General features: G+C 43.9%; 1 protein-coding gene across 21 annotated transcripts in view; it reads right to left on the bottom strand.

The window, feature by feature from the left end:
• Positions 1–14,602, bottom strand: part of LOC106609740 (neuron navigator 3) — a 238,463-nt gene that overhangs the window by 49,168 nt on the left and 174,693 nt on the right. The window lies entirely within an intron of this gene.

The raw sequence follows: 14,602 nt of genomic DNA, 5'->3' as shown, positions 1-14,602 counted from the left end.
CAAAACATGACTATATATGTGATTTATGGATCAGGACTGTATATGGATGTATGGATCGGGACTGTATATGGGATGTATGGATCAGGACTGTATATGGGATGTATGGATCAGGACTGCATATGGGATGTATGGATCAGGACTGCATATGTGATGTATGGATCAGGACTGTATATGTGATGTATGGATCAGGACTGCATATGTGATGTATGGATCAGGACTGCATATGGGATGTATGGATCAGGACTGTATATGGGATGTATGGATCAGGACTGTATATGTGATGTATGGATCAGGACTGTATATGTGATGTATGGATCAGGACTGTATATGTGATGTATGGATCAGGACTGTATATGTGATGTATGGATCAGGACTGTATATGTGATGTATGGATCAGGACTGTATATGGGATGTATGGATCAGGACTGTATATGTGATGTATGGATCAGGACTGTATATGTGATGTATGGATCAGGACTGTATATGGGATGTATGGATCAGAACTGTATATGTGATGTATGGATCAGAACTGTATATGTGATGTATGGATCGAGACTGTATATGTGATGTATGGATCAGGACTGTATATGTGATGTATGGATCAGGACTGCATATGGGATGTATGGATCAGGACTGTATATGTGATGTATGGATCAGGACTGTATATGGGATGTATGGATCAGGACTGTATATGGGATGTATGGAACATGTTAGCATTACATCATTGGATGGTTTTGACTTTCTTATCAGGCCTCGGTTCAAATACTATTTAAAATCTTTCCAATACTTTGAGTGTTTGTTTGAGCCTGGCTGGAGTGTGGGTGGGTGGCTTTTTCAGTTTTGAAACTATTCTATCGGTTCCATTGCGTCAGGCAAGCGGAATCAAGCCCAGATAAAGTGTTTGAAATGATTTCAAATAGTATCTGATCACTGGTCTGGTTATTATGCAGGTGATGTACCCAGAACCCCTAAACAAAGGCCATATGGTTCAACCAGTGATCATTTCTGCACACGCTGTTTAATTACCACAGCTCCAGAGATTGGGGATCTCCAGAAATATGTTTCAGTCATGTCCAATTCCATTTTCACCTAATAAATCCCCCTCAATAGTAATGTATTAGTTCTCTCTCTGTCTCAGGCTTATGCACGCACACACACACACACACACACACAGTGGATGGTTGCCATGACAATCTGTGTGTATGTATCTCTAGCATGAATTAACATTCGGAATCTGATCACCTCACTAAAGCTAGAAATTGAGTCTCAGAGGAAAATGCAGCCAATTTGATCCAGCATAGCTACAGTCATACATAGAGGGAACTAAATAAATACGACAAATGAACCAACAACGTGTGGGAACCTCACCGACAATCTAAGAGGGGAGAGAGGAGAGGATTTAACCTGCTCAAGGACATGAAACAATAAACCCTGAAGTATTGTAGTCTCAATTCAATCATATGTGACTGAGCAACTGTCCTCTACCACATATGGGAGATGACATACCAGAGATGACAGATCAGCGATGACAGATCAGAGATGACTTCCAATCCCTTAGAAAAGTGAATCAGTTCTCATTGCTAGGATAGTTTGCTAATTCCATTTTAGTCGAGTGAACATTACTTCTTCCCTGACATCTATAACTCATCCAAGACAAAGCTGAAACTCAAAGACAGGCTCAAAAGGAGAAAGTAATGGGTGTTGGGAGAGATGTGTGGGTGTTCCTCTGAAAGATATAATAGTGTGGACATGCACGGGTGCGTTCTCCCTGCTCATTGATTTTTCCAACCTCTCCTCTTTTCAAGGGGATTGAAAGCTATTCATATCAGCATTGGATAACACCAAGAATTTTAATATCAAGTTCACAGTTGGTTATACAATAATAAAATCCTTCCCTTTTGCAATGCTAACAGGGTGAGCCTGTTAAGAAGACGGAGTTGGAAAGGGCACGTTTTCTTCCGATGATATTGTTCATAGTACTATTTACTTACTGTACTATATGTAGAGTTGGAAACTATTTCAATTGGAGCAAAAGTTTGAACTGTACAAATGGAATCCCTGAGATTTAAATGGGAATTCTCAGCTCCTCCACCTTTTTGGAATATAGGTGTCTGAACATCTCAATTCCATGAAATAAATGGAAACTATAAATTGCCTGTGGCCTGTGTCTGGCATGGATCCCATTTCACGATAGCCAATTTCTCATTGGCCATATGTCATTTATCATTTTGCCATTTCATTTGTCCCCAAACTCTATTATTAGGAGGGAGTCTCAATGATGACCGTGCCCAGGGTGAGTGATTGAATCATCATGTGTGAAGATGCAGACCTTCACGAGAAACATTTATTCACTTCCTCATTGTTTTAATTGATGGTGGTATTGATTGTTTGCTTAAACGGGCCTAGATGCTATTTTCATTACATATTTTCTACGATATTAGAAGCATACTATCATCAACAGTTGATTCATTGTGTCTATGTTGAGAACGTGTGGTGGTAGGCCCCCGCTCTGTCCGACAGGCGGTGCTGGGGGGGGGCCACACCGCTCGCCGCGGCGGGCCGGGGGGGGGCCCCCGCTCATTAAGTCCTGATTCAGGACAGGTGCTTAGTGGGGGGGCCACCCGCTCTGCCGTTCAGGACGGTGCGGGCATGGGGGCACGTTGAGCCTTTGAGCCTTTCCATTGAGTATGTTTATATGCACACTAATAATTCTATAACAAGCTGATTATGGTAATAGGTCGAGTATGGCATAAACATCTTACTCTGATTATCTTAACCAGCTTAAGGTCATATTCCAAGTAAGCAGCACACTCCGATTAAAACCCCTAGATTTTTTGGAAATCTTTCGAATGATTAGGTATTCACAATCTGAGTATTCACAATAATAATAGTATTGTATGCATGTAAACGTACCCATTGTCTGGGACAGAAATGTATGGGGCTTCTGTGTAGCTCAGCTATCAAGCTAGTTTCTATCACATTGCTTTTACACATTAAAAGCCTGGATGTATTTACATCGAATCAATCAGTGGTTACTTTGTGAACAAGCCATTTCAAAGATCAACAGCTACTCTAACATCAAACGTGTAATTGTCGTTTCACCGCAAGAGCTGCACTGACCTGATCTCAAACAGTCAGATGGTGCTTAAAGTGAAAGGCACTATGCATCTTTTCTCCAATAGGATTCTACAAAGACACGGAAATCAATAGCCTCAAAAAAAGCTGGCTTGTTTGCTGTAATCACTTCCTCTTATCTTAAGTGGCCGATGGCGACGCCACGACTTTGTCTAGAAGTTGTTACGACGAGCTTCAGCATCCAAAGCACTTGTGGTGGCTGACAGTGACTTTCCACTCCCAGAATGGAACATGGAGAAATAAACTTCTGACTCGACGATGATGGCACTCAGGATCAAGAATGCACCCTGAGCTTGAGTTTCCATAGTGACAGCAGCTTTTGTCAGGTCACATTGTCTTTCTACTTAGATATAAATAAAGAAACCTGTCCTGTTCTTCCAGGGCCGGCCCCAGGCTGCTAAGGGGTGCCCAACCTGTTTATAAACTCAGTCGGGGTCTCAATTTACTGTTGAGAGTGAGAATAGAAAAATACACAAGGTGCAAGTTAGAAATTTGGTTGTGCATCAGCAATTTTTCTGTTGTTATCTCAGTCACTCAATAAGCCATGTCAGCTAACAATTTTTAGACTGGTAAATTAGTCTAGCCAGCTATCTCAACTAATAATCATGGCCGAATACTGACCGGTCACGCAGGGCACGTGCCCAAAAGCCCTGACCTCCAGGGGCCCGCATTGATTTTGTTAGTCACTCTCACTCAGATATCATTAACATGGCATAAGTCATGGCAAAATGTGTAGAACTGCAGAAAATTAGCTTTAAAACTGAATAAATCTCACTTAGGGCCCCTAAAAGGCTAGAGCCGGTCCTGTGTTCTTCACAACTACAACACCAACAGGGGGGAATGTGATGTTCCTTACCTAATCGTCTCCAGAGACCAGACATCCTTGGGTAACAGACCAGAAGAGGGCCGACAGAGACACGTTTAAGACTGCGTCCAAAAACCTTTTATCACAGTAGTACAGTACAAGGGAATAGGGTGCCATTTGGAATGGATCTATCACCGTCTCAGAGGAATTGGTAGCGTACCAAAATCCCAGTTTTGGGAAGTGATGAGAGACCGGCCCTTAGATGACTCGTGTCTCCTTTCTGATGATCAATACCTTTGGATGACTGATAACTGCGCAGGCAACCGGGCCAGAATACTAAGACAAAATAGAGCTCCTAAACTTTCAAACATTTCATGAGATACAGTACATACTATGTTACTAATAATATGATAAATATACGAGATAAATACTAAACATTTCATGAGATAAAAACTATACTACTGTACAGCGTCAATCGTCCTTTATGCCCAATCTTACACATCAAACTCCTGATCAGTCTATAAGGTGAGTCTTCTGTGAGAGAAGGCCAGACATAAAGGAAAGAGACTCTTATCTGATATACTTTCAATTCCCCCCACCAAATCCATCACTTTTGATAACATCGACGGTAGCACTGTCTATTTGGGATCATTGAGTAGAGGGGAGGCTAATTTCCTGTGAAGAAGGTATTGATTTTATATACCGTATCCCAAATTGAGTCTAAATCACAAAATTACAGGGATGGTTTTCAAGGAAATGGTATGAAAATGTTGTGAGATAGTCAGCCTTGACTAACAGCTAACAAGTGATGACTATCTATCCATATGATACTGTTTGGATATCCAAATAGCTACTTCCTTATTCATAGCCTGTGTTATTATTGGCTGTCACACTAATGAGCAGAACTAAAACAGATGGCTGTTTAAAAACTCCACTGCCTTCAAATTATTTTCTAAAAGTGAGTAAATTGTCTCTCTCTCACTCTCAGCTGTGACACATTGGGTGCAATTCCCTTTTCCCTCCTGCGGTGGTCTTCTTAACACAATGCTGACAATCCAAAGTAATATTAATTAGTCTACAAAGTGCTGGGAAATAAGATTATAATTCTCCGCTATTTTCCACCCCAATTTGTCCCAGTTAGAACGTGTTGACTATCACAGACTTGGGGCGATCTGGATTGTTCTTGAAAAAATAAGCTTGTAATCGTAACGCTAACTAACCCTTTTCATTTCTCTGCCATCCTCTTTTGTGGTGGTAAGTCAATTGCTTTAATTAAGTGACTGTCTCTAATGTGCAATTCAGAATGATTGTATTTGGCTAGAAGGAGGAGTAGTTAGGAAGACAAATAATACTTTACAAAAAGTGACCTATAAATCAAGCATAATGTTAGAGGGGACATTTCTTGATAACACATGTCAGAATAAAAGCTTGTTACTCAAACCGGGTATGATTACATTGTCAATACATTGTTATGAAGCACTGGAGGACAGGGGCAAATTAATTCCTTGATTATATTGATTAAGGAATAAACCCACCCTTCGACAACATGCACTATAGATATACAGTAGTAATAACTTTATTTATTTATTTTATTTCACCTTTATTTAACCAGGTAGGCCAGTTGAAAACAAGTTCTCATTTACAACTGCGACCTGGACAAGATAAAGCAAAGCAGTGCGACACAAACAACACAGAGTTACACATGGGATAAACAAACGTACAGTCAACAACACAATAGAAAAATCTATATACAGTGTGTGCAAATGTAGTAATAACTAATATACAGTACAGGTAAAGTAACCCTACAGTACTACCTAAAGGTATTCAACTCCTCTCCGCCCTCAGCCTAGCTTAGTGCAGCCAAGGCCAGTTTACAGGAGGACCCCTGAGGGCTGTCCTGAGAGCATGCCTGTATTGGCTGAATATTTAATAGCGGTGCATCCCTAGGCACCAGCCCCTGATGGAATCATCGGTGATGTCTCTGACAGGCAGCGAGTCCCTCAGAGCTGCGGATGGGCGACACACGCTAGGGGCCTCTCCATATCTCTAGGGGCCCAGCCCCAGACAGAGCTCACAGCTATGACCAATAACCCTATCACAGCCCTGAAGCTGTGTCAACACTAACAGTATAGGTGTTAAGCTCTTTAATAAACAACAACGTGTAAGTCCCGCTGTGTGTCTCGATATGTTGCTAGTTGTAGAGCATGTTGTTTCCCCTTCTGTATATCATGTACAGTACCAGTCAAACATTTGGACACACCTACTCATTCAGGGGTTTTTCTTTATTTTTACATTGTAGAAAACTAGATAAGACATCAAAACTATGAAATAACACATATGGAATCATGTAGTAACCAAAAAAGTGTTAAACAAATCAAAATCTATTTTATATTTGAGATTCTTCAAAGCCACCCTTGCCTTGATGACAGCTTTGCACACTCTTGGCATTCTCTCAAACAGATTCATGAGGTAGTCACCTGGAATGCATTTCAATTAACAGGTGTGCCTTCTTAAAAGTTAACAATGCGTTAACTTAACTTAATGCGTTTGAGCCAATCAGTTGTGTTGTGACAAGGTAGGAGTGGTATACAGAAGATAGCCCTATTTGGGAAAAGTCCATACTATGGACTATTTGGTCCAAGTCCATATTATGGCAAGAACAGCTCAAATAAGCAAAGATAAACGACAGTCCATCATTACTTTAAGACATGAAGGTCAGTCAATACGGAAAATGTCAAGAACTTTGAAAGTTTCCTCAAGTGCAATCTCAAAAACCATCAATTGCTATGATGAAACTGGCTCTCATGAGGACCGCCACAGGAAAGGGAGACCCAGAGCTACCTCTGCTGCAGAGAATATGTTCTTTAGAGTTAACTGCACCTCAGATTGCAGCCCAAATAAATGCTTCACAGAGTTTAGGTAACAGACATATCTCAACATCAACTGTTCAGAGGAGACTGTGTGAATCAGGCCTTCATGGTCGATTTTTGCTGCAAAGAAACCACGACTAAAGGACACCAATAAGAAGAAGAGACTTGCTTGGGCCAAGAAACACGAGCAATGGACATTAGACCGGTGGAAATGTTGATTTGTTTAACACTTTTTTGGTTACTACATGATTCCATATGTGTTATTTCATAGTTTTGATGTCTTCACTATTATTCTACAACGTAGAAAATAGAACAAATAAAGAAAAACCCTTGAATGAGTAGGGGTGCCCAAACTTTTGACCGGTACTGTATATAATATATAATATCCAGAAAATAAACTTTAGGAAAGTCACAATACACACTGAAGACTCTGTTCAACTTCCTGTAAACCCAGAAGCCTTTTCCCTTGACGTGCTAGATTTCCCTCAGGTTTAATAACAACGACAGTGTCTAGTATTGATGCTAGTGTTTCCTGCTATGCATTGTAGTACGTACTTTCCAAACATAGAGTGCAATGAAATGGCTCCTCTCATCCATGCAAACAGCGTCTCATGCAATATTCAATACTGTAAGTGTTGCTCGGTGAAGGGAGAAAAAAACCAGACGATTTCAATGCTATTTGCAGCACGTAGAACGGATGACTGTAAAGACTGTAATACAGAGACGAACAGAGGAATGGAAGAAGCCATGTTTTCTCAGAAGAGTACCTTGTGGTGTTGTGTATGTGTGACCGGCATCGACAGTAGCATGCGACCCTTTCTCTGAGGACTTGTTGTGTAACAGCGACCCAAACTTCCACACATCACGCAGACTCTCACAATAAGAAGCTACAGTGATGTGTTGCCTCCACATTTCTCAACACAATGACAAGCGCATTCATCCATACAGTTCTTTCATTTGGCGCCTTTTGTAAAGAACTGTTGATGTTCTAAATGCAGCCACAGAGAATCTGTTGGGAGGTGGATTAAGCCCTAAGGTGTTTTCATAAACGGTTTGTCTTTAATACTAAATTGAAAGTGACTGTATGTATAATTCAAGGACATCATCACCGTTCCTTCAGAAGAATCATGAAAATGTTAAGACGATAAAACCAAAGAGATAAACAGTCGTTTTCAAGATGACACCCATTCGCTTAATACCATGAAATACCATGACACTCATTCGTTTCATACCATGAAATACCATGACACTCATTCGCTTCATACCATGAAATACACTCAGGATCAATCTGTGACACCCATTCCACCTCAAAACAAAGAGAATAAAACGCTGAACACGGTTTAGAGCAGTGTAGGGTGAAGTGAATTGTGAGACACACATCGACGCCATAATGGGGACGCTTTCAAAGAAACTGATTTCAAAGTGCTCTAGCCGTGTTAGTCCGTCCAATAATCCTAGCCTAATGCTATTGAGCCCCGAGGCTCTCGCAATTACACGTCAGAAAACATGCTGTGCTAAATGACCTTAATCAATGTTTTCCCTCTCTCTTAACCAGCAGGCTCATCCAGCTTAGCCAAAGCCAAACGGTAAAGCCAAACTGTAAACTGTCCCATCAGTATAAGTCATTCCCTACTGATCTGAGAGAGCGTACCAAACGAACAGCAATCAATAGTGTGTGTGTGTGTGTGTGTGTGTGTGTGTGTGTGTGTGTGTGGTGTGTGTGTGTGTGTGTGTGTGTGTGTGTGTGTGTGTGTGTGTGTGTGAAAGGGGGGGGGGGTAAAGTGTGAAAGGGGGAGGGGGGTAAAGCGTTGGAGCCAGCTGACTCCTACTCACCTCTCTGGGAAGGATGGATGGATTATGGCGGTCTGTTGTTACAGGGACCGACTGGCTGGCTGGCTGAGGCTCTCCTTCCCTGCCTGGCTCCTTCCCTGGTTGGCTGACTGACTATTGCGACCTAACTAGAGTCAGGAGCCCAGCCCACCTGCCCTGGCTGGCTGTACAGCTAGCTGTGACACGACTGCACTCAGATAGTGACATAGAGTGGAGGGACACCTACCCCATCGCTCCGCACAAACCCTCCTCCCCCCTATTCCCCTCCCTCCCGTCAGGATCCGCCCGCCACCCACTTAATCGCCAAGAGACGCCCCGCAGACCAATAAGAGCCAGCGCTGGACCACGAGGGGTTAATTGCAGCAGGATGGAGAGAAAGGGGGATGAATCTAGTAGCCTCAGGATGAGAGACAACAACAGAACCTCTTCCTGGAAGAAGAGTGAGCAAACTGTGTGCTGTTTGTCTGAAAAGCCTTGACTGGAAATGAGCTCATATATAATAGGTGAGGCAGGCAGGCAAGCTGTCTATATAGATTCATCTCTAGATATTATTCACAAGGCTTGTTTCCTAACCACAGAATGAGTCTGATGGGGATTCAGACTAAATGGAAGTCATTATGAGCATTGGCTTTAGAGGGCAATGTGATTGACAATGTTTCAATACGTCATTTTTAGATTTGGCCTTGAAAACCAAGTATTTGATAAACATAATGGCTGTCACTGTCAGCAGAATCCAATTGAACAGTGTTCAAATCAATTAAATAGAGTTATTTTGCAGATGCTGGGAATGAGACATGCCTTGAGGAAATAGACAGCGGCACGTCACTGCTCCTCTGCCTGGCTTGGTTTGCACAAGACAGGGCTTGGTCGCTGCTGCAGTGCAGATGGATTTTACCAGCCAGCAGTGCCAGTCAGGGGCCAACCAAAACAACACCACATGAGCTCAGTCCAACAACACAAGCTGCAGACTACAGTACAACACAGCCAGTCCAGATGACAGCAGTATGCCGTGCACAGTTCTCACCCTTTCTCTGATGTGGATTAGACAGACAGACTATTCTGTGTTCTGCTGCCTCAAGGCTGAAGATTACAACATGGCGGAGTCACAGTACTGATAAAATGGCTCTGCATCTCCAGGGAAACAAGACACCAGCTACTGTATCACTTTGTCTCACTTCCCAAGAGCCAGAGAGACACTACTTTATGTTTCCCACAATGCTTGGCAGCCAGCCTGGCTCAAATGGGGTGGCTGGCACGGTCTGGCATCCTCGGGGTCACCCAGCTGTCTGACCCTGCCTTCTGTGGCACGCTTGCTGGCGCCGCCACTGCCGCTACCACTGTAAGCCCCCCCCACCCGGGAGAATCCAGATGCAGCCCTCAGGCTCCTGCCACCAGCCCCCAGCTCCCAGCTCCCAGCCCCCAGCTCCCCACGCTGGGTCTGATCCCCTGTACTGGCACAGCACAACCTGGATCCTCTCCTCTCTAGGATAATGGTATTCCACCTCTCTATGTGGGGCACCAGATTAAAGAGGTGTGTCTCTATTGTCCCTAGGTGTCTTACGCTTGTGACAAATCCAATTCTCCATTCATTCATTCATTCATTCATTCATTCATTCATTCATTCATTCATTCATTCATTCATTCAAAAACCACAATTACTGTGGCCACCCAGGAAATATGTGTGAGGATCGGATCAGTCATAATTAGGTGTAAACTAGAGATCAGTATGTCTATATGGACTAGTCTACCATGTATGCATTTTCATCAACTGTGCTACAGCAGTTTTCATGGTGAATGAGCTAGAGGTTAGGCATTACAATATGACAGCACACAATCTATCCATGATCATCCTCAAACTTCATCTCTAGTCTTCTGCAAATTCTGGATATCTTGTTTACGGAATCCATGATTGGCGTCTTTGATCGAAACAACCGAGGCCCATGTAGACTCATAAAACTTTTATCGCTGTAATTATGCAATAACACGCATCATTTAATATGATTACATTTGTATAATCCACAACAGAGCCAGGCAGCGCGGCAGTCAATTGAATTATTCATAATGTGACTTTCATTCATTCTTATAAAAATACTAAATTCAATCATCCCAGGTAATATTCCTTTTAGACCCATGATTTCACATCACACAGAACTTCCCAGAAAAAGGCTGGCAACAACAAGCCTCCATTACCATTCAACCACCACAGCCCTCTGTGGTTGCCTCTGGCCTACTTCTCTGAATCACCCGGCAATATAGTATCAACAAAAAGGAATCTCTAGCTTCAGAAACTCGGGCCGCCCCCCACTGCTTAACACACATCATCAGCTGATTATAACAGGGAATGAGTCTTACTGTCGTTGGGCTAATGATCCTTCTGTTTGTTTATCCCTGTGCTGGAGAAACACAGCCCTGTAAGGCATCCACATTAGGACAGTCCCACATCCATGGAAGTTGTGTCTGAGTCACTTCCATGGATGTGTGACTATATCCAAATATGGACACCTTCACCCTGCAAGAAAATCAATCCTCGTTGCCAGACAAACTCACTGGGATGATTCTTTGTCATCGCCCTGTGTTTGGCGGCGGCCATATTAGCCATCATTCATGACTCGACATCGATCTGAGCTGGGGCATTTAGTCACAGAGTAGCTGCCTTCCTGTCAATACCCTGCCTTTCTATATAATGAGGCGTGACAGCACTAGTCTGTGTTGATGTACTTTGTTTCAGTGGCGCTCGTTTGTCCTCAAACTTCGACCGTCTCTTGAGGTGTTGTGTCAGCCTTGACAAGTATTTGGCTCGGTGTAGGGTGAAGTTGCCACAAGACGCTGATCTTGGGTCAGTTTGGCATTTCCCCCTACTTTTGATTAAGATAAAGTTTGGGGGAGAGGAATCTGATCCTAGTCACCCCGGAGCATTTGGCTCCAGCATTTATCCATTTGGAAATAACCAATGCCTTTGTACGCAGTGTCTCTCAGCTGTAACTTCCAGGATGTAGACACTTCAATCTTTTTTTCCAAGTTCTCGCTTGCACCGCATTCTCAAGGGCATCTCCCAGGCACCTGCACTGCAATCATTATAACTCTGGCAAGCTGCGACTCTCTCTTTCTCCCTTTCAGATTTTAGGCTCTGCATCGAGCAACAGCAAACACCAGTTAATTACAACTTTTCAGTCTCCAAAACATTAGAAAACCGAGAAAGAGCAGCTGCTTCTAGTAATGGGGAAAATGCTACGCTACGTTATCTCACTGTACTGAACCCAATTCACATGCATTGCTATTTCTGTTGACTTCTACTTCGAGCCCATTTCCTCAGACGTAGATCGGATATACTAGATCTGGCATCCAAAATAAACAAGGCTTCACCCCCCCTCGTTTTGTGTATGGGTGTGTTTGTGTGTGTGTTTGTGTGTGTATTTGTGCGTGTGTGTGTTTGTGCGTGTGTGTGTGTTTGTGTTTGTTTGTGCGTGTTTGTGTGTGTGTGTGTGTGTGTGTGTGTGTGTGTGTTTGTGTGTGTGTGTGTTTGTGCGTGTGTTTGTGCGTGCATTTGTGCGTGTGTGTGTTTGTGCGTGCGTGTGTGTGTTTGTGCGTGCGCGCGTGTGTGTGTGCGTGTGTGTGAATCTACTACACTGTGGGGCAGAAGCAGGGAATACAAAGATAATCTAATTCGATGTAGTGTTTGGAAGAATCTGATAACTAGATGCTGTCATGGTACCATGTCTATAGCTTATGCTACCTGTTGATGCTCTCTGTTGATGCTCTCTGTTGATGCTACATGTTGGTGCTCTCTGTTGGTGCTACATGTTGATGCTACATGTTGATGCTACATGTTGATGCTCTCTGTTGATGCTACATGTTGATGCTCTCTGTTGATGCTCTCTGTTGATGCTACATGTTGGTGCTCTCTGTTGGTGCTCTCTGTTGGTGCTACATGTTGATGCTACATGTTGATGCTACATGTTGATACTCTCTGTTGATGCTGGATGATCCCCAGGATACAAAGCCCTCTGGGGGGGAACACTACCTGTCCCCCCCCACCCCCTCCCTGGTGCCAGACAGGGTTGACCGCACCTCTGATCCTCTGATGTGTCTACTGGGAGAGAGGAGAGGACATATGGCCACAGAGAGGCTACCTACCTGTTTTTGCCTAGTGGATGAATTGCAGAAACACCGTTGGCCTACATGAGGGGAAAGATAGTGGGCATAACCACAAAAGATATTATGCATAACACAAAATAACCTAGCGTCTACCATACCCTAAGTCCAATCACCTTGGTTGGGTCGGACAAATCCTTGACCTTCTAAACTGAGCCTCATACTGGCTTTAATACATGACACTTAGCAGACGCTTTCATCCACAGTCAGGTCGCAGTTGTAAATGAGAACTTGTTCTCAACTAGCCTACCTGGTTAAAAAAAGGTGAAATAAAAAAATGTATTAAAAAAGTCACGCGCGCATACATGTTATATATGGGTGGGCCCAGTGGGAATCAAACCCACGATCCTGGCAGTGCAAGTGCCGTGCTCAACTAACTGAGCTACACTTACCGACAAACAATTTAAACATTCATATTTTGCACAGGCTTTCTAATAGACCCCTACATCATACAGTAGGATACCCTATCCTGATGGGAGATGATGCCTCATCCTGATGAGAGATGATACCCCATCCTGATGAGAGATGATACCCCCATCCTGATGAGAGATGATACCCCCATCCTGATGAGAGATGACACCCCATCCTGGTGGGAGATGACACCCCATCCTGGTGGGAGATGACACCCCATCCTGATGGGAGATGATACCCCATCCTGATGAGAGATGATACCCCATCCTGATGAGAGATGATACCCCATCCTGATGAGAGAGGATACCCCCATCCTGATGAGAGATGACACCCCCATCCTGATGGGAGATGATACCCCCATCCTGATGGGAGATGATACCCCCATCCTGAAGGGAGATGATACCCCCATCCTGATGAGAGATGATACCCCCATCCTGATGGGAGATGATACCCCCATCCTGATGGGAGATGATACCCCATCCTGATGGGAGATGATACCCCATCCTGATGAGAGATGATACCCCCATCCTGATGAGAGATGATACCCCATCCTGATGAGAGATGATACCCCATCCTGATGGGAGATGACACCCCATCCTGATGGGAGATGACACCCCATCCTGATGAGAGATGACACCCCATCCTGATGAGAGATGACACCCCATCCTGATGGGAGATGATACCCCCATCCTGATGAGAGATGATACCCCATCCTGATGAGAGATGATACCCCATCCTGATGAGAGATGATACCCCATCCTGATGAGAGATGACACCCCCATCCTGATGAGAGATGATACCCCATCCTGATGAGAGATGATACCCCATCCTGATGAGAGATGATACCCCCATCCTGATGAGAGATGATACCCTATCCTGATGAGAGATGACACATCATCCTGATGAGAGATGACACATCATCCTGATGAGAGATGACACATCATCCTGATGAGAGATGATACCCCATCCTGATGAGAGATGACACCCCCATCCTGATGAGAGATGATACCCCATCCTGATGAGAGATGATACCCCCATCCTGATGAGAGATGATACCCCATCCTGATGAGAGATGATACCCCCATCCTGATGAGAGATGACATCCCATCCTGATGGGAGATGACACCCCATCCTGGTGGGAGATGATACCCCATCCTGATGGGAGATGATACCCCATCCTGGTGGGAGATGATACCCCATCCTGATGGGAGATGATACCCCATCCTGATGGGAGATGATACCCCATCCTGATGAGAGATGATACCCCCATCCTGATGAGAGATGATACCCCATCCTGATGAGAGATGATACCCCATCCTGATGAGAGATGATACCCCATCCTGATGAGAGATGACACCCCATCCTGATGAGAGATGACACATCATCCTGATGAGAGATG

Source organism: Salmo salar, chromosome 07 (assembly GCF_965601325.2).
Source record: "Salmo salar chromosome 07, fSalSal1, whole genome shotgun sequence".
NCBI classification, from domain to species: domain Eukaryota; kingdom Metazoa; phylum Chordata; class Actinopteri; order Salmoniformes; family Salmonidae; genus Salmo; species Salmo salar.
This window is presented reverse-complemented; position numbering and strand designations above follow the sequence as displayed.